General features: G+C 40.4%; 1 pseudogene; it reads right to left on the reverse strand.

The window, feature by feature from the left end:
* Positions 1 to 20,373: 20,373 nt before the first annotated feature.
* On the reverse strand, positions 20,374 to 21,758 carry LOC121482612 (annotated as a pseudogene).
* Positions 21,759 to 22,045: the final 287 nt, after the last annotated feature.

The raw sequence follows: 22,045 nt of genomic DNA on the forward strand, positions 1-22,045 counted from the left end.
GTTTTGATGGTGAAAATAATAAATTCTCATATGCCAAGAAAATTACATCTTTATACATGTGTACTCATTAATATGGACTTGTTTTTAAATCTATTTGTCTTGGAGGAGGGGCAAGATGGAGGAAGAGTAGGGTCCCCAAATCACCTGTCCCCACCACATTACCTAGATAACCTTCAAATCATCCTGAAAATCTATGAATTCGTCCTGAGATTTAAAGAGAGAACAGCTGGAACGCTACAGTGAGAAGAGTTCGCGCTTCTCTCAAGGTAGGAAGACGAGGAAAAAGAAATAAAGAAACAAAAGGCCTCCGAGGGGGAGGGGCCCCGCGAGGAGCCGGGCTGAGGCCGGGGCGAGTGTCCCCAGGGCAGGAGAGCCCCGTCCCGGAGGAGCAGGAGCTGCACCAACCTTCCCCGCGGAAAGGGGCTCCTGGGGAATTGGAGCAGGATCCCCAGAAAGGCGGGGATGCCCTCGGGCTCCCGGGGACACTAACAGACACCTGCGGGTCCAGGAGAGTGCGCCGAGCTCCCTAAGGGCTGCAGCGCGCACGGCGGGACCCGGAGCAGCTCCGAGGGGCTCGGACCTCCGGAGGAAGAGGCTCCGTGCAGAGGGGGCTGCGCGGCTCCGGGAGCAGCTCTGAGGGGCTCGGGCGGCGGCTCCGCAGAGGGGGCTGCGGGGCGGGAGCGCGAATCCAACAGCGCAGGCCCCGGAGCACAGGGCGCCGGGACACAGCCCAGGATCCGGCCTCCCCCGGGACAGGCAGAGGCCGGGAGGGCCCAGGACAGCGAGGACGTTCCTGCCCGGGGCTGAGCAGATCAGCGGCCCTGCCCTGGAGCCTCCAGGCCCTGCAGACGGAGAGCCCTGGAGTTACTGCGGGGGCTGAATCCAGGTTTCCAGAGCTGCCCCCCCCCCCCCACTGTGGCTTCCTCCCGGGGCCTCCCGGGGTAAACAACCCCCACTGAGCCCTGCACCAGGCAGGGGCAGAGCAGCTCCCCCAAGTGCTAACACCTGAAAATCAGCACAGCTGGCCCCTCCCCCAGAAGACCAGCGACACGGACCAGGTCCAGGGGAAGTCAAGGGACTTAAAGTACACAGAATCGGAAGATACTCCCCCGTGTTTTTTTTTTGTTTGTTTGTTTTTCTTTTCTTTCTTTTTGATTTCTGATTGCTTCCCCACCCCCTTTTTTCACCTTTCTTTCTTTTTCTTTCTCTTTTTCTTCTCTTTTTTCCCTTTTTTTCTTCTTTTTCTTTTTTCTTTTTCTCTTTTCTTTCCTTCTCTCTCTCTCTTTTTCTCCTTTTCCCAATACAACTTGTTTTTGGCCACTCTGCACTGAGCAAAATGACTAGAAGGAAAACATCACCTCAAAAGAAAGAATCAGAAACAGTCCTCTCTCCCACAGAGTTACAAAATCTGGATTACAATTCAATGTCAGAAAGCCAATTCAGAAGCACTATTATACAGCTACTGGTGGCTCTAGAAAAAAGCATAAAGGACTCAAGAGACTTCATGACTGCAGAATTTAGATCCAATCAGGCAGAAATTAAAAATCAATTAAATGAGATGCAATCCAAGCTAGAAGTCCTAACGACGAGGGTTAACGAGGTGGAAGAACGAGTGAGTGACATAGAAGACAAGTTGATGGCAAAGAGGGAAACTGAGGAAAAAAGAGACAAACAATTAAAAGACCATGAAGATAGATAGAGGGAAATAAACGACAGCCTGCGGAAGAAAAACCTAGGTTTAATTGGGGTTCCTGAGGGAGCCGAAAGGGACAGAGGGCCAGAATATGTATTTGAACAAATCGTAGCTGAAAACTTTCCTAATCTGGGAAGGGAAACAGGCATTCAGATCCAGGAAATAGAGAGAACCCCCCCTAAAATCAATAAAAAATGTTCAACACCTCGACATTTAATAGTGAAGCTTGCAAATTCCAGAGATAAAGAGAAGATCCTTAAAGCAGCAAGAGACAAAAAGTCCCTGACTTTTATGGGGAGGAGTATTAGGATAACAGCAGACTTCTCCACAGAGACCTGGCAGGCCAAAAAGGGCTGGCAGGATATATTCAGGGTCCTAAATGAGAAGAACATGCAACCAAGAATACTTTATCCAGCAAGGCTCTCATTCAAAATGGAAGGAGAGATAAAGAGCTTCCAAGACAGGCAGGAACTGAAAGAATATGTGACCTCCAAACCAGCTCTGCAAGAAATTTTAAGGGGGACTCTTAAAATTCCCCTTTAAGAAGAAGTTCAGTGGAACAATCCACAAAAACAAAGACTGAATAGATATCATGATGACACTCAACTCATATCTGTCAATAGTAACTCTGAATGTGAACGGGCTTAATGACCCCATCAAAAGGCGCAGGGTTTCAGACTGGATAAAAAAGCAGGACCCATCTATTTGCTGTCTATAAGAGACTCATTTTAGACAGAAGGACACCTACAACCTGAAAATAAAAGGTTGGAGAACCATTTACCATTCAAATGGTCCTCAAAAGAAAGCAGGGGTAACCATCCTTATATCAGATAAACTAAAATTTACCCCGAAGACTGTAGTGAGAGATGAAGAGGGACACTATCTCATACTTAAAGGATCTATCCAACAAGAGGGCTTAACATTCCTCAATATATATGCCCCGAATGTGGGAGCTGCCAAATATTTTAACCTATTATAACCAAAGTGAAGAAATACTTAGATAATAATACACTTATACTTGGTGACTTCAATCTAGCTCTTTCTACCCTCGATCTCCAAAAAACGAGAGCTTTAGATGATACACTGGACCAGATGGATTTCACAGATATCTACAGAACTTTACATCCAAACTCAACTGAATACACATTCTTCTCAAGTGCACATGGAACTTCCTCCAGAATAGACCACATGCTGGGTCACAAATCGGGTCTGAACCGATACCAAAAGATTGGGATAGTCCCCTGCATATTCTCAGACGATAATGCCTTGAAATTAGAACTAAATCACAACAAGAAGTTTGGGAGGACCTCAAACACGTGGAGGTTAAGGACCATCCTGCTAAAAGATGAAAGGGTCAACCAGGAAATTAAGGAAGAATTAAAAAGATTCATGGAAACTAATGAGAATGAAGATACAACCGTTCAAAATCTTTGGGATGCAGCAAAAGCAGTCCTGAGGGGGAAATACATTGTAATACAAGCATCCATTCAAAAACTGGAAAGAACTCAAATACAAAAGCTAACCTTACACATAAAGGAGCTAGAGAAAACACAGCAAATGGAACCTACACCCAGCAGAAGAAGAGAGTTAATTAAAATTCGAGCAGAACTCAATGAAATCGAGACCAGAAGAACTGTGGAACAGATCAACAGAACCAGAAGTTGGTTCTTTGAAAGAATTAATAAGATAGATAAACCATGAGCCAGCTTTATTAAAAAGAAGAGAGAGAAGACTCAAATTAATAGAATCATGAATGAGAAAGGAGAGATCACTACCAACACCAAGGAAATACAAACGATTTTAAAAACATATTATGAACAGCTCTACGCCAATAAATTAGGCAATCTAGAAGAAATGGACGCATTCCTGGAAAGCCACAAACTACCAAAACTGGAACAGGAAGAAATAGAAAACCTGAACAAGCCAATAACCAGGGAGGAAATTGAAGCAGTCATCAAAAACCTCCCAAGACACAAGAGTCCAGGGCCAGATGGCTTCCCAGGGGAATTCTATCAAACGTTTATTTTTTATTTTTTATTTTTAAAGATTTTATTTATTTATTCATGATAGTCACACAGAGAGAGAGAGAGAGAGAGAAAGAGGCAGAGACACAGGCAGAGGGAGAAGCAGGCTCCATGCACTGGGAGCCTGACGTGGGATTCGATCCCGGGTCTCCAGGATCACGCCCTGAGCCAAAGGCAGGCGCCAAACCGCTGCGCCACCCAGGGATCCCCTCTATCAAACGTTTAAAGAAGAAATCATACCTATACTGCTAAAGCTGTTTGGAAAGATAGAAAGAGATGGAGTACTTTCAAATTCATTCTATGAGGCCAGCATCACCTTAATTCCAAAACCAGACAAAGACCCCACCAAAAAGGAGAATTACAGACCAATTTCCCTGATGAACATGGATGCAAAAATTCTCAACAAGATACTAGCCAATGGGATCCAACAACACATTAAGAAAATTATTCACCATGACCAAGTAGGATTTACCCCGGCACACAAGGCTGGTTCAACACTCGTAAAACAATCAATGTGATTCATCATATCAGCAAGAGAAAAACCAAGAACGATATGATCCTCTCATTAGATGCAGAGAAAGCATTTGACAAAATACACCATCCATTCCTGATCAAAACTCTTCAGAGTGTAGGGATAGAGGGAACTTTCCTCGACATCTTAAAAGCCATCTACGAAAAGCCCACAGCAAATATCATTCTCAATGGGAAGCACTGGGAGCCTTTCCCCTAAGATCAGGAACAAGACAGGGATGTCCACTCTCACCACTGCTATTCAACATAGTATTGGAAGTCCTAGCCTCAGCAATCAGACAACAAAAAGACATTAAAGGCATTCAAATTGGCAAAGAAGAAGTCAAACTCTCCCTCTTCGCTGATGACATGATACTCTACATAGAAAACCCAAAAGCCTCCACTCCAAGATTGCTAGAACTCATACAGCAATTTGGTAGCGTGGCAGGATACAAAATCAATGCCCAGAAATCAGTGGCATTTCTATACACTAACAATGAGACTGAAGAAAGAGAAATTAAGGAGTCAATCCCATTTACAATTGCACCCAAAAGCATAAGATACCTAGGAATAAACCTAACCGAAGAGGTAAAAGATCTATACCCTAAAAACTATAGAACACTTCTGAAAGAAATTTTGGAAGACACAAAGAGATGGAAAAATATTCCATGCTCATGGATTGGCAGAATTAATATTAGGAAAATGTCAGTGTTACGCAGGGCAATTTACACGTTTAATGCAATCCCTATGAAAATACCATGGACTTTCTTCAGAGAGTTAGAACAAATTATTCTAAGATTTGTGTGGAATCACAAAAGACCCCGAATAGCCAGGGAATTTTTTTTTATTTTCTTAAGCCAGGGGAATTTTAAAAAAGAAAACCATAGCTGGGGGCATCACAATGCCAGATTTCAGGTTGTACTACAAAGCTGTGGTCCTCAAGACAGTGCGGTACTGGCACAAAAACAGACACATAGATCAATGGAACAGAATAGAGAACCCAGAAGTGGACCCTGAAATGTATGGTCATCTAATATTCGATAAAGGAGGAAAGACTATCCATTGGAAGAAAGACAGTCTCTTCAATAAATGGTGTTGGGAAAATTGGACATCCACATGCAGAAGAATGAAACTAGACCACTCTCTTTCACCATACACAAAGATAAACTCAAAATGGATGAAAGATCTAAATGTGAGACAAGATTCCATCAAAATCCTAGAGGAGAACACAGGCAACACCCTTTTTGAACTCGGCCACAGTAACTTCTTGCAAGATACATCCACGAAGGCAAAATAAACAAAAGCAAAAATGAACTATTGGGACTTCATCAAGATAAGAAGCTTTTGCACAGCAAAGGATACAGTCAACAAAACTAAAAGACAACCTACAGAATGGGAGAAGATATTTGCAAATGACATATCAGATAAAGGGCTAGTTTCCAAAATCTATAAAGAACTTATTAAACTCAACACCAAAGAAACAAACAATCCAATCATGAAATGGGCAAAGGACATGAAGAGAAATCTCACAGAGGAAGGCATAGACATGGCCAACACGCACATGAGAAGATGCTCCACATCACTTGCCATCAGGGAAATACAAATCAAGACCACAATGAGATACCACCTCACACCAGTGAGAATGGGGAAAATTAACCAGGCAGGAAACAACAAATGTTGGAGAGGATGCGGAGAAAAGGGAACCCTCTTACACTGTTGGTGGGAATGTGAACTGGTGCAGCCACTCTGGAAAACTGTGTGGAGGTTCCTCAAAGAGTTAAAAATAGACCTGCCCTATGACCCAGCAATTGCACTGTTGGGGATTTACCCTAAAGATTCAGATGCAATGAAACTCCGGGACACCTGCACCCCAATGTTTCTAGCAGCAATGGCCACAATAGCCAAACTGTGGAAGGAGCCTCGGTGTCCATCGAAAGATGAATGGATAAAGAAGATGTGGTTTATGTATACAATGGAATATTACTCAGCCATTAGAAACAACAAATACCCACCATTTGCTTCAACGTGGATGGAACTGGAGGGTATTATTCTGAGTGAAGTAAGTCAATCGGAGATGGACAAACAGTGTATGTTCTCATTCATTTGGGGAATATAAGTAATACTGAAAGGGAATATAAGGGAAGGGAGAAGAAATGTGTGGGAAATATCAGAAAGGGAGACAGAACATAAAGACTCCTAACTCTGGGAAATGAACTAGGGGTGGTGGAGGGGGAGGAGGGTGGGGGGTGGGGGTGAATGGGTGACGGGCCCTGAGGGCGACACTTGACGGGATGAGCACTGGGTGTTATTCTGTATGTTGGTTAATTGAACACCAATAAAAAATTAATTTATTAAAAAAATCTATTTGTCTTTTAAATCCTATGGAATGTGAAAAGTGGAGTTACAGACCAAAATTACAAAAATACTGAAATTACATAAACCACATCTTCTTTATCCATTCATCTTTCGATGTATACAATGGAATATTACTCAGCAATTAGAAACGACAAATACCCACCATTTGCTTCAACGTGGATGGAACTGGAGGGTATTATGCTGAGTGAAATAAGTCAATCGGAGAAGGACAAACAGTGTATGTTCTCATTCATTTGGGGAATATGAATAATAGTGAAAGGGAATATAAAGGAAGGGAAAAGAAATGTTGGGAAATATCAGGAAGGGAGACAGAACATAAAGACTCCTAACTCTGGGAAACGAACTAGGGGTGGTGGAAGGGGAGGAGGGCGGGTGTTGGAGGGGAATGGGTGACGGGCACTGAGGTGGACACTTGACGGGATGAGCACTGGGTGTTTTTCTGTATGTTGGTAAATTAAACACCAATAAAAAAAAAAAAAAAAAAAAAAAAAAACAAAAATACTGAAATTATATTTGTCCATGTATTTATCATTTATCAAAGATCTTCTCATTCTCATATGATTTGGAATTACTGTGTAGTGTTCTTTCATTTTGATTTGAAGAACTTTTACCATTTTTTATAGGATAAGTCAGTGGCAATGAATTCCCTCAGCTTATGTTTATCTGGAAATGTCTCAATTTCTCCTTCACTCTTGTTGAACAGTTTTGTTGAGCATGGAATTCTAGTTGATAGGTTATTTTTCTTTCAACACTTTAAATATATCATGCCTTATCCCCCGAGGCTTTCTGCTCAGCAGTCCACTGATAATCTGGTTGAGGATCTCTTATATGAGACAGGTCACTTTTCTCTTGCTACTTTCAGGATTCTCTTTGATCTTTGACAATTTGTTATAATGTGTCTTAGTCTGACTCTCTTTGGGTTTAGCCTACTTGGAGTTCATTGGCCTTCTTGTATCTATACTTCCATGCCTTTACACAAATTTGAGTTTTTCACTATTATTTGTTTCAGTAACCTCATGCCTCTTTATCTCTGATTTCTTATTAGAGTTCCATAACGCAAAATAGTGCTGGGCATGGAGCGTGCCTGAGATTCTCGCTCTTCTCCCTCTGACGCTCCCCCTCTCTTTCTCTAAAAAAAAGGGGGGCATAAAACTTCTTATTGCTTTGAATGTGGCTTAAAAAAAAATTGAATGTTCACTTGGTTGCTGTAGACCTTTGACTCTTTTCAGAGTTCCTATAATGTTATTTTAGCCAGCCTCTAGTTGTTTTTTCAAATGTTTCTGTGGGGAAATGTAGATCCATAGCTTCCTAGTCCACCATCTTACTGATATCTCTGTTGGGTATGACATTGGGTTTACTTTTTCCCTTCCTTACATGCCATCACTTCTACCCACAGTATCCAGGTTTCTCTTTCCTCCACCAATTAGTTTAATGCAATGGTGAAGAATAGGGGTTCCAGAGTCAGTCAGACATTACCTTGAACCAAGATACGTCACTTGCTTCAGATGTCATAATGTCACTGAGCCTCAATTTCTCATCTCTAAGATGAGTGTGCAATAGTAGCAATGATACCTTCCATTTCAGGTAATAAGATAATGTCTATAATGTAAAGTCCAAGCATATAGTTATTTCTTAAGATTAGTTGTTTTTACTGTTATTACTGCAGAGAAATACCATTTTTCACTTACTAGCTCTGTGACCTTGAGTAAGTTACTTAACCACTTCAAGATTCGGTCTTGAAATGTAGCTAACTATAGTATGCACCTCATAGAAAATGTTAGGATTAAATGAGATAACACCTATGAAATGCTTGTAATAAAGTGGGCAGTAGTGCTCAAATGAATGGTTAAGAGCTTTAGGGGATCGGCAAAGGTGAAATCCCATTGTGTGGAATAATTGGAGTAGTTACATAAAAGTTAGGATTTATGTTTGGTCCTTAAAAATAAGTATAATTTGCAGGGGCACCTGTGTAGCTCAGTTGGTTGGGCCTCTGACCCTTGGTTTCAGCTCAGGTCATGACATTATAGTTGTGGGACTGAGCCCTGCGATGGGCTCCACACTTGGCATGGAGTCTGCTTCTGATTCTCTCTACCTCTCTGCCCCTCTGCCCCTCTGCCCCTCTCCCTGCTTGCGCACAAGCTCTTTCTCTCTCTCTCTCAAAATAAATAAATAAAATATTTTAAAAATAAGTATAATTTGTGGAGTTGGAGAAAGAATGAGTGAAATCAAAGAAGAAGGAACAGCATATGTAAAGTTCAGGGAGGTGAAAATAAGTGTGGTATGTCAGAGAACAACAAAGATATTATTAATGTTGAAGAGCTGTAGGAAGAAAGTGTATGATCAAATCAGGGACAGATTGATAGAGCTTTGGTATTATTTAAAGTATCACTGCTATAATAGATTAACCCTCAATTCTCAAAGGTTTATAATATAATAAATGTTTCTCATTCAACTCACAATATGCTGGGAGTGTTCCTGGTTGGTCAGCTTTCTACTTATGCCATCATAGAGGGACCCAGGATCTTTCCATTGCATGGCTATTTCCTCCTCTAGATCCTTGGCATTCTTTCAATTCAGCTGGAGGAAGGGAAAAGAGAGAATAGGGCAGTTTGTATAGGTTTTTATGTGTCAAGCTGATAAGTCATATACATTACTTCTGTTCAAATTTCACTGGCCAGTACTCAGTCACATGGCCACACCTAAAGGCAAGGGAGGCTGAGAAATATAGTCTAACTTTGAAGAGTCTATGAGTTTGTTACAATCATTTAATTATATGAAGATACTTCTTTTAAAGAATACATTGATTAAATTTTTGTGTAACACGTTAGCTTTTTATTCTTAAAAAACTCTGTCCAGAAGTCAGATAAAGACCTTTATAGGCTTTGTTTATTTTATTTATTTTATTTTTCTTTTTTCTTAAAGATTTCATTTATTTATTCATAAGAGACAGGGAGAGAGAGAGAGAGAATGAGAGAGAGAGAGAGAGAGAGAGAGACAGAGAAAGAAGGGGGGCGGGCAAAGGCACAGGCAGAGGGAGAGGGAGATGCGGGCTCCATGCAGGGAGCCCGACGTGAAACTCGATCCCGGGTCTCCAGGATCACGTCCTAGGCCAAAGGCGGTGCTAAACCGCTGAACCACCGGGACTGCCCCCTTTATAGGCATTAAATGGAATGCCAAAAAGATGATTGTACTAACTGGCACACACAATTTCAAGTTAGAAAAAGTATCACTAAACTATAACAAAATTCAAGAAGGTTTTGGTTTTTTTCCCTCCATGATGATTACTTTGATTCTTTTTAAAGAAAATTCAGTATCAATTTTTTCCCCATAAGCTTTTTATTCTGATTTTGGGGGCATCTTTGTAGATGCATCTGTTTTAGCTATTTATTGAATAATCCAATTCAAATTTGGCCTTTCAAAAACCCATCTTTAATGTGCAATTATTCTTTGGTTTCACTTTGAGGAGTTTAGGGCAACTCTGTTAAAACAGGGGGCCATACCTTCACTTCCTCCCTGCTCTCACATGTTGTTTATAGATGCAGAGAAAAAGAGGCAGTTCAGAGAGATTTACTTCTGACAGAAAATAAGAGGGCTGTATTTTTCTGGCTTAGGACTTGCTGTACAGACTTGTTCTAGACAGTAATTCAAAGGAAGACCTATTTTAGCAGAAGAGCCACAAAAGAGAGTGTTTACATTGAGCTTATTTTTTGACTTTCCATTAAGTGGTGATTATCGTTCTGAAATTCAGATCTACAGCTCACCACAAAATAAGAACAGAGTAGAAAATCAAAATCAATCAAGAATTATGGTAAAATATAGCTGTTTTTTTTAAATAGCTCTAAATGACATCTGAGAATGAGATCAGAACCAATGTTTCAAGTGTAGTTATAAAACTGATTATGTTTCTTTCTTTGTGTTTCCATTTGTCCTTTATTTTTTATTTATTTCATTATGGTTATAAAGTCTGTTAACCATTTCATGTTTTATCATTGTTAAATCATATGAATTATTCTCTATGTCAATAATATTGTGGATGTGACATTTTTCTACAGTTCTATAGTATTTGATTATACGGTTTGAGACTAAGCATCACTATGTCACTTGAGCAGTCATTCCAGCTCAGCCTCTAGGAGAGTGAGCAAGCAACATGTCCAACTTAGGGAAGACACAACAGTCTCCCCAAAGGGACCATGTTGTCTTAAGGTGATGGAACCTATACTACAGTGTTGGCATAATAGAAATTGGAGTAAGGAGTATATATCAGAGGTATCAATAATGTCAACCTGTGAAGCCAAACAAGGTCATAGGGATGGATTTTGTTCAATGAGACATGAGGGAGGGCAGAGGGCATGTCATCTAAGTCATATGATCAATAGTAGGAACTAAGATTGGAGGCCTTGAATACTGGGTGACTATGGCCCAAGTAGGTAAAGGTAAGAATCAAAAATGACTTACTCCAAAAATTCAAGCTTACATGATTTGGGAGACAGAAGAAAAGGGAAAAAGTTTATGGGAAATAATAATGGCTTAAAATTGGAATAAGCTTGATTTTGGGGTGGCTGAGGACCATTGACATGGATGATGTAGATCTGGGAGTTAGAGAAATAAGACTATTGTTCCAGGGAGATTCCTGCTAAAGCCAAAGTTGGGAGTCATGTACATCAGTGAATATGGAGAGAAAAAAAGCCTAGGGCTGGAGAGGAACATGATAAGGGGGATATAAAGTTGGGGGAATTGGTTCTTTTCTTTTTTCAAAAGATTTTATTTATTTATTCATGAGAGACACACAGAGAAACATAGGCAGAGGGAGGAGCAAGCTCCCTCTGGGGAACCCGATGTGGGACTTGATCCCAGGATCCCAGGATCACAACCTGAGCCGAAGGCAGATGCTCAACCACTGAGCCACCCAGGCATCCCTGGGAGAACAGATTCTTGAAGAAGACCATATAGATTCAGAGTAGACAGATTGGAGAATGGGTGGGGGAACTCCGTGGTATAGACAAAAGCATAGCAAAAAATGAAAGCAACAAAAACACAAAGCATATATTCTTTTCCTCCGAAGTATTATTGCCCTCCAACCATTCCTTTATGGGTTCCTGGGTCCAAAGCATAGCAAGGGAAATTGAAATTCTGCTGGAAGACACATTACCACACGTCTCAGAAAAAGGGAAGATCTACATGGTAAATAAACAATGAAATGGTTATGTTTCATGAAGGAAATGTTAAAGAATAAGGCTTTTGTTTGCTTTTGTTCTTTTTTACCTCTAGAATGCAGCAATTAGGGTGTAATCTGACCTTTCAATACACAGCTGACCCTTGAACAACATGGGTCTGAACTGTGTGGGTCCACTTATATGCAGGTGTTTTTCGATAAATACAGTACAATACTGTAAATGTATTTTCTCTTCCTTATAATTTTCTGACCAAGAGTCAGATGATTAACTGACTGCACCACCTAAGCATCTTTCTTCCTCATGATTTTCTTTTTTCAAAAGATTTATTTATTTTTTGAAAGGGGGGGGGGGAGAGAGAGAGAGAGAGAGAGAGAGAGAGAGAGAGAGAGAGAGAGAATCCGTGTGCACACAAGTAAGGGAGAGGGGCAGAGAGAGAGAATCTTTCAAGCAGACCTCTGCTAGGCATGGAGCTCAATACTGGGCTCAATCCCACAACCCATGAGATCATAATCTGAGCTGTAACCAAGAGTTGGACATTTAACCAACTGAGCCACCCAGGTGCCCACTCTTATGATTTTCTTAATAATGTTTTCTTTTCTCTAGCTTACTTTATTGTAGGAATATAGTATATAATACATATACAAAATATGTGTTAATCAACTGTTTATGTTATCGATAAGGCTTCTGGTCAACAGTGGGTAGTTAAGTTTTGGAGGGGTCAAAAGTTATATGTGGGGGTTGGTACCCCTAACCCCCATGTGGCTAAGTGTCAACTGTATGTATGTATTCAGCATTGGTGAAGAGAAGCCAATGGGCCAGAACTGGGATCTAATGCCTACGCCACCCCCCTTTTTTCTTCCTGACTCACTTTATTTTTTTTTTAATCTTCTTGAAAAATTTTTAGCACCATTGCAAATATGTGAAGGATTTATGGAAACTCAGGACACAGCACTAATTTTGGTACTTGCTCAATGTGGAGTGAGGAGTATGTCAATGTTTTTGTTCTGTACTTCTATCTTAACAAACATATTATTTGGGTAAAAAACTAGACTTTATGCTGTAATATAGAATATTAGGTGTTGACTCCAAAACAAATTGGTTTTCACTGAGATTCAAAACAAGTTTGTTTATATATTTGAAATTAAGATTCATTTCCCCTATCATACTCATATTTTTGATATATTTTCCACCCACAATTTTCATCAAAATAGAAAAATATATACTCAAGTTAAGCCAGCAATACATCCTTATTAATAAAGAGTATTTCTGGAAGTAAGTCATATATCAAAATGGCTCTCAATTCCAGCTTTGCTGAAGGCTTTCCTTCTAAAGAGAATCTTTGTCCATTTTGGTAGATAGCCACTGAAATAACCATTTTCAGTTGAAGCAGCATTGTTATTGTTTTTCTTCAGCTATCTGGCTGATTTGTTGCTCTACCATTGTTTGCCACTATGTACACTTAAACATAACAAATAAGCACTACAAAATCTGCTTTCAACATGGAAACATGTTTGAATTAATTCTAGTGGAGGCTGAGAAACCAGGAACCAATCAATGTCTGTTTTATGGTGGTGTGGCCACCAATTCCTTTATACCTTCCTGATAAAACCCAACAGCAACAACTACTACAACAACCCAACTATTGTGAGCACCATGTAAAATACATCACTTGCTTTGTCTCATTGAATCCCTATGACAGTCCTCTAAGATGACTACTATTATATCCCTGTTTTGTGAAAGAAGCTGATTTAAGTGATTTGCTTCAAAGTCACTTAATTCATAGCAAGTGGCAGACTGAGATAGGAACACAAGCTGATCTAACACCAAGGTCCAGGTTGCTGTATTTCTTCTCAAAGTGAGGCTATACTATAGACAGCCCAAATAATTTAGAAAAGGAGAAAATATGGTGGAAACTGTGATGAAGACATCTTAAATATTTGCTCTGATTGTAGGTATTTACATTCAAAAAGTCAAACTGATTTGAAAGCTTTTACCTAACTCCTTCCCCCTACTCCTAGTTTGCTGTTCAATTAATATATATATATATGTAAATGGCAAGTGGGCCAATTCAAGTGTTTATCAGAATTGTGTCAAATACTATCTTCTCAGTGAGGTCTACTTTGCTGTATTAAAAATTGCACCATTCCCGACCCAAAATACTCTCTATTTCTCTTCCCTGATTTAATCTTCTCTTTAGCACTCACTGCCATCTACCATACTATGACACTAACCTGTTTATTTTGTTCATTGTCTCTCCAACCAGGATGTAAGCTCACCCAAGAGCAAAATTTGCTCATTATGATATCCCCAAAATTGTGTTTAAAATGGTGTCTCAAAAAAAAAATAAAAAAAAAATAAAAATAAAATGGTGTCTCATATATAGTAGACTTCCAGTAAATATTTGTTGAGTGAACAAATCTTAAAAGTCCTCATTGGCCTCTAGAAGAAGGCCAGTTCTTTGACTAGTATTGTCTACTGGTTACTGATATTTCCATTCTTTTAAGTCTCTTTATATATTTTTCTGGGCTAAATAATGGAGATGGAGTTGTTTAGGCAAGGCTTCCTAGAAAGTGAGTTTGGAAGTGTGTTTCAAGAAGACTGAAGTCCAGAGAATAGCAGAGAATAAAAGAAATATCTCACAAATTGAGGAAACATTATCCTCCAGAATGGGGATAATTTGGTTGGTTAAAGGGGAAAGCCCCTGTTCAGCAGTAATCAGAAATTAGGATGAGAGCAGCATAGTGAGCCAAGGGCCGTGAAAGCTAGATAAAGACACTTAAAGTTGATATGCCAAAGAATGATAATGAGAGGAACACGATCCACAGATGTCAAGTTTCCTACTATTAAATGTGTGGCCTTTTCTAAGTTAGTGTATTTCTCTGGGCTTCAGTTTTCTTGTCTGTAAAATGAGGGCAGACATAATTGAGTCCCAAGCTCATAGAGTTGTTGTAGGACTTGAGGTAATACAGACAACGTGCTTGGCATGTGACAGTAAATGAACGTTACTATCATCATCATCATCACTACCTTTAAAATATTATCAGTCTTTTAATACTTTATCATGAGTATTTGACATTTACTACTCAAAACTGTTGTGGCTTTAGGGCACTATCAAACCAAGGGCAGTGGTTGAAAATATGCTGTGTGTGTGTGTGTGTGTGTGTGTGTGTGTGTGTGTGTGTGTGACTGGTATGAAAATTATTCTATCCACAGTGCAGAAACCATGAATCACTTTTACGGGGTTGCCCAAGGAAATGCTGACACCAGTAACTACTGGTTTCAGTGGATTTGTGATACCTTCCTGGATTCTGGGCAGTCTAGGACAATGGACAGAGTTGAGTAAGGGAAGGCAGGTCATCTGAAGTTTTCAATTTTGGTACTGAGGATCAGTTCTGCACATACACTACTACTACCTTTTTATACAAATAAATGCCTGAGTATAACTCCTTACACTTGACAGTTTTAGCAACTAACCTATCAAACAAGACAGAGGGGAAGAAAAGCTATGTGGTAGAATTGGTAAATGAAGTCAAGGCCATCATCACCATGTTAGGTTCTGGCCACAAGATATGAGGTTTCTTGGTGACCTAATATAACAGACAAAGAAAGAGAGGGAGCTGGAATCAAGGAGAAAGTCAGTTTACTAGGACAATGCCGGCAGGGTACTCAGGGTAGGTGGTACTTGTAAGTCAGCTAGGTCATCATGAAGTAAGTCTGTTTACATGCAGTGGAGGCCCTAGACCCTGGATTGGGATCTGATCCTGGGGAAAAAGCTGAACAAAAGCAAGAGTGGCTGGGAAGATCATTCTATGAAGTGAGGGAGTATTTGAATGATTATTCAATTTGATGACAGAAGGACTCTGAAGGTATGATTAGAACATGTGGAATTGCTTGTGGGGAGAAAGGAATTCAAGCCAAAGGGAATAAGGTAGGCAAAGCAATGGAGTTGAAAAAGCACAGAGAGGCTGAAATGTCAGGGTAGTGTAGGTCAGTTGTGTGGGTCAAGGCTAGAAAGGTAGGTTGGGACCATGTTGTGAATGGTTTTAAACACCGAGTTGAAGAGTTTTAGGATGAATTCAAAATATGAAACTATTGAAAGTGTTGGCATAGAAGCATAACATTCTTAGAGCTATGCCTTAGAAAGATTAATTGGTTAGCAAACCAGAGGGTAGGTTTCAAGGGTGTTAACGTAGAGACAGAAAAGCTAGTTAAGAGACAATTGCTACTGTTTGGATAGAAGAGAATTTGGAACTAAACTAGTGACAGTGGGGATGGACATGAAAAGCCAGAGCCAAATCATTTAAATAATTATAGCAGAGAATGGCATCTCACTGGCTCCAAGCAGAATAGACAGAAGCAGATTTGTAGGCTCTGTGGTATGGGGAAGAAATGGGCAAGAAATTCCCTATGTGATAACTTGGACAACAGATTACAATTTAGTCTTAAAGACCCATTTAGTAAAAATTCTCTCATAGGTAGAATCCGTTTTAAAAAGAAAACTTAAAAAGCAGCCCACCTTGTCAATTTGAAATAATTTCAATTATTTATCCAGGTTTTAAGAAATGCCACCACATTTTGGTTTCATGATAGTATACTAGAAATGCTTTTTAGACCTTAGTTTTGAAAGAAAAAACCCTGATTTTCAGGACAGCCAAATGCAACTAAAGACAGAGATGAGAGGTTAGGTTCAATTTTGCTATATTTTTGAGGTCACAGAAGTTCAGAGCAACCAAAGTGAATTGAGGGGAACCAAGAAAGCCAAATAAAATTCTTAAGAGTTGAGAATCAAGAAAAGCTTCATGACCATGCTTGAATTTGAGCTTTTAGTTAGGAGGCACTACAGGCAAAATTGCAAGTAGCTTTGAGCATTTTTAGAAATGGCTAGTGTTTAAAATCACATTCATCTAGCATCTTTATGTAAGACTTCTTATCTTGAGAAGGCTTAGGAAATGCTGGGTTCTGATTTTCCCTTCTGTCCTTTTAGCAGTAAGTTAGATACCTTGGAAAGCAAAGACATGCAGCCTGGCTACTGGGAACAATTTTTTGCACAGCTGGAGAGAAATATGGTTCATCTAATTCACACAAAACCTCCTTACAGGTAGAAGTCTTATTTCAATTTAGTTGAGAACTTTTTGAACTGTTCAAATGTCACTTTTGCTCCTATTCCCCCAAACCAAATACTCTCCTTGAGGCGAGTGATTCAGGGTCTTACAGAGTTATAAGAGGCCATTAGGCTTGAGCCTACTGAACACTACAGGAAGATTTACAGTTAGCCAGCTGAGACTGAATGTCTAATGTGAACATAAGCAGAGAAAATGATTTTGGCCTCTTAAATTCCACTTGGATGGACCAATTTATCTGAGTTGATTGCCTATACTGATCAAGGGGACTTCCAGTTCCTCTTTCATAACTTTATGGAGGGGCCATTTGACAAAGTCAAATATAGCTAGTGGGTTCCAATTAGTGACATCTCAAGGGAGCATAGCAAGAGCCTATGTCATAATGATCTTCAGGAGTGACAAGGTGATTGAAGAAGCTTGGGCCTGTGTCTTTGCTTATGGTGGAAGAAAATTTTTCTCAAACATATTGGCGAAGCACAATATGGTAATTTTGCTACCTTTTAGATGAGTCAGAGTGGATGGTTTTAGGGAAAGGTGATGGGATTGGTCCCAGGTATCACCATGGATCAAGCATTATAGTTACAAATTCACACTACTTAGACATCCTTGATTTCAAATCTGGTTCTACCACTTATTACCTATATGACTGAAGGTCGATTAATTTCTCTGATGCTTAAAGTCCTCAAGTATAGAGGACTATAGTATAGAACTATATATATATGTATACAATATATATAGTATTAGAACTATATATATAGTATATATATAGAAGCAACTATATTCATAATATATATTATATATACAGTATTAGAACCTACCTCAAAGCATAGATGTGATGATTAAATGAACTAAAAAAAATAAATGAACTAAAAATACTGCATCAATCTCAATGCTTGGCACATAGTAAGTGCCCAGTACTTGTTAGAAATTATGTAAATTAGCTCTGATTAGGTTGGAGGAGGGATGTTGCACTTGTGGAGGGCAGAGGTAGGGTAACGGTGTATAGAGCCCTGTCAAAGGCTCAAAACAGCATCTCTATCTGCCACTGATGCCTTCAAGTACCATTGGATCTGCTGGATTATATGTCGCAAGTGGCAGAGTGGCTTGCACAGCAGTCTGCAGTTGTTGTAGAGCTTTTTCTTTTTATGGGCCCCCCTCAAAATGCAGCTTTCAAGGTCACTCAGGAATAGGCTAGTGTAACACACCCAAATGTGTGGTGGAATATTTTGCTTTTAAAATCCAGAAAGTATTTCCTACAGGGTGTTATGACTCTTTCTTGGTTGTAGGAAGGCCATATGCAACAACGTATCTTTTGCTTTAAAAGGTATATTTCAACATGCCCCACACCACTGGATCCCTAGAAATTTCACTAAAGTAGAAGGCCCCTGAATTTTTGTTAGATGTGTGTCTTACTCTCTGATATGCAAATGTCATATCAATAAGGCTAGTTAGTCCTTCCTTGTTTACTAAGTACAATCAGCATAATGTCATCAGTGTAATGGGCCCATGTAATATCTTGTGCAAGCTGATCAAGATCCCTATGACCAGATTATGACATAGGCCTTGGAGTGTTGAGTCAATACAGTGAAGATGTATTGCTGGCCTTGCCAGCTAAAGCTGCTTCTGGTGGTCCTTATTGACAGGAATGGAAAAAAGGCATTTGTCAAATAATTGCTGCATACCAAGCACCAGGAGACATGTTGATTTGCTCAAGCAAAGAAACTATATCTGGTGCAGCAGGCACAAATCGGAGTCACCACCTGGTAAAGCATATGATAACCCACTACCATTCTCAAACATCCATCTGTTTTCTGCATAAACCAAATAGAAGAATTGAATTGGGATGTTGTGGGAATCACCATCCCCTGCATCTTTCAAGACCTTGATAGTAGCACTAATCTCTGCATTTTCTACAGGAATGCAATATTGCTTTTTATTTACTATTTTTCCAAAACTATCAGCAGTTCTAGTGACTTCTGCTTGGCCTTTCCTACTATAATAGCCCTCAGTCCACCAGTCAGAGAATCAACGTGGAGATTGCGCCAGCTGCTAAGTATGTCTATTCTAATCATGCATTCTGGAACTGGGGAAGTAGCCATGGAATGAATTGAGGGACCCACTGGACCCACTATGAGATGGAGTGGAGCTACAACTCTATTGGTCACCTGACCTCCATGAGCTCCTACTCTGACCAGTGGGCCACAGTAATGTTTTGGGTCTCCTGGATCTGGTGCAGTTCAGACCCAGTATCTGGTATTACCAGAAAGTTTGGATTATTTTGATTCCTCAGTGCAGAGTTACTCTGGTAAAGTGTCCCTTTGAGGAAGGCTGGGAGAAAGATTAACAGTATACATTTTCAGTAGTGTACCAAAGTCCTTCCTCAAGGGGACCCAAGCTCCCTTTTATTCAAGGGATTCTGGGTCTGTAAACTGGTTCAAGTCTGGGAATTAATTGAGGGGCTATGGCTCTCTGTTTTTATGATTTAGGTTAGACTCTGTTCACTTGACCTACATTTCTGCTTATACAGATCAAGTAAGAATTTAGTAAACTTCCTGTCTATTTCAACATCATGATCAATGTCAGTGCCATAGGACAACATAAGCCAGACTATTTTGACTGCTGCTTTGATACATTATGGTAAACATGTCCACATTGCCTTTGGCGATTAAGTGCTGCCATTTGGCCCCTGCCATCCTGGGATTCAGCTACTTCCATTTTATTTAGATATCTCAGTTCAGTGACCATAGTTCCCCCATAAGGTCTAGTGTACAGAGAATAGTTATCACAAAGCTTTTCAAGGATGCCAGAGCTCCCCCTCACAAATTTATTTGTCACAGTACTTGTTAAAGGTGTGTCTTCTGGACACTCAGTGTGGCCAAGTCATTTTTATATGACAAATCCACTTTAACATTCCAATATCCCTAAACCTTTGAATCCCTTCCTCTACATTAAACCAAGGCAGATCCAGTATTCCTAACTGGTTCACAGTGGGCCACCTTTTGGTTCGTGTTTCAGCCAACCAACCAACCAACCAACCAACCAGTTAGAGCCATTTCTAACTCCCCAAGCTGTAGCATTAAATGCAGAATATCTGCTTAGGGAGTCTATATCAAATTTTGCCTGACTCAACTTCATGTTCCTTCCACAACTACCCATACTCTTTTTTTTTTTCCTCATTAAACTTTTGTTTTAATGGGTCTCAAAATTCTGTGACAGATTTTTGGTCAAATTGTTTCCATTAAAAAGTACTGATTTTAAAAACTAATAACCTAAAACTGCCACACACACACACACACACACACACACACCAAATGGTCCACAAAACATTCTCCTTTCCTTCTGAAGTTTTGACAATGCATTGTTATCATTAACCAGTCTTTTACTATTAAACTTAAATGGCCAATTGACACAAACAGTTCTGAGACCGTTCTTCTACCACTGATTAAGACTGGTGTGGCAAGTATTGGAGATAATATTCATTTAGCCTTCTGAGCTTTCTGGGCAGACTTGACGACTTTGCCAGCTCCAGCTGCCTTCTTGTCCATTGCTTTGATGACACCCACAGTAACCATCTGTCTCATGTCATGAACAGCAAAACGGCCCAGAGGAGGATAGTCAGAGAAGATCTCAACACACATAGGTTTGCCAGGAACCATATCAACAATGGCAGCATCCCAAGATTTCAAGAACTTGGGACCATATTCCAGCTTTTTTCCAGAATGACGATCTATTTTCTTCAGCTCAGCAAACTTGCAAGCAATGTGAGCTGTGTGACAATCCAGCAAGGTGCATATCTAGCACTGATTTGGCCTGGATGGTTCAGGATAATCACCTGAGCCGTGAAGCCAGCTTCTTCCATTGGTGGGTCATTTTTGCTGTCACCAGCCACATTGCCACAATGAACATCTTTGACAGATATGTTCTTGACATTGAAGCCCATGTTGTCCCCAGGAAGAGACTCACTCAAAGCTTTATGGTCCATTTCAACAGACTTTACTTCAGTTGTAACATTGACTGGAGCAAAGGTGACCACCATGCCAGGCTTAAGAACACCAGTCTCCCCTCGGCCCACTGGGACAGTACCAATACCACCAATTTTGTAGACGTCCTGGAGAGGCAGATGCAGGGGCTTATCAGTTGGACGAGTTGGTGGAAAAATGCAATCCAGAGCTTCAAGCAGTGTGGTTCCACTGGCATTCCCATCTTAATGGGTGACTTTCCATCCCTTGAACCAAGGCCTGTTAGCACATGGCTCTAGCATGTCGTCACCATTCCAACCAGAAATTGGCACAAATGCTACTGTGTCGGGGTTGTAGCCAATTTTCTTAATGTAGGTGCTGACTTCCTTAACGATTTCCTCATATCTCTTCTGGCTGTAGGGTGGCTCAGTGGAATCCATTTTAACAACAATTAGTTGTTTTACACCCAGTGTGTAAGCCAGAAGGGCATGCTCACGGGTCTGCCCATTATTGGAGATACCTGCTTCAAATTCACCAACACCAGCAGCAACAATCAGGACAGCACAGTCAGCCTGAGATGTGCCTGTAATCATGTTTTTGATAAAGTCTCTGTGTCCTGGGGCGTCAATGATGGTCACATAATACTGCTGGTCTCGAATTTCCACAGGGAGATATCAATGGTGATACCATCGTTAACATTCCGCTTTGAGTTTATCCAAGACCCAGACATACTTGAAGAAGCCTTTTCCCGTCTCAGCAGCCTCCTTCTCAAATTTTTCGATAGTTCTTTTGTTGATCCCACCACATTTGTAGATCAGATGGCCAGTAGTGGTAGACTTGCCCAAATCTACGTGTCCAATGATGACGATGTTGATGTGTGTCTTCTCCTTTCCCGTTTTGGTTTAGGTTTAGTGGTGGTTTTCACAACACCTGTGTTCTGGTGGCTAATCCATTGCAAAAATGCACCCACACTTTTTTTTAGATTTTATTTATTTATGAGAGAGAGAGAGAGAGAGAGAGAGAGAGAGACAGAGAGACAGAGAGGCAGAGACACAGGCAGAGGGAGAAGCAGGCTCCATGCAGGGAGCCTGATGTGGGACTCGATCCCGGGACCCCAGGATCACGCCCTGAGCCAAAGGCAGACACTCAACTGCTGAGCCATCCAGGCTTTCTGCACCCACACTCTTAA

The sequence above is a fragment of the Vulpes lagopus genome, chromosome X (assembly GCF_018345385.1).
Source record: "Vulpes lagopus strain Blue_001 chromosome X, ASM1834538v1, whole genome shotgun sequence".
NCBI classification, from domain to species: Eukaryota; Metazoa; Chordata; class Mammalia; order Carnivora; family Canidae; genus Vulpes; species Vulpes lagopus.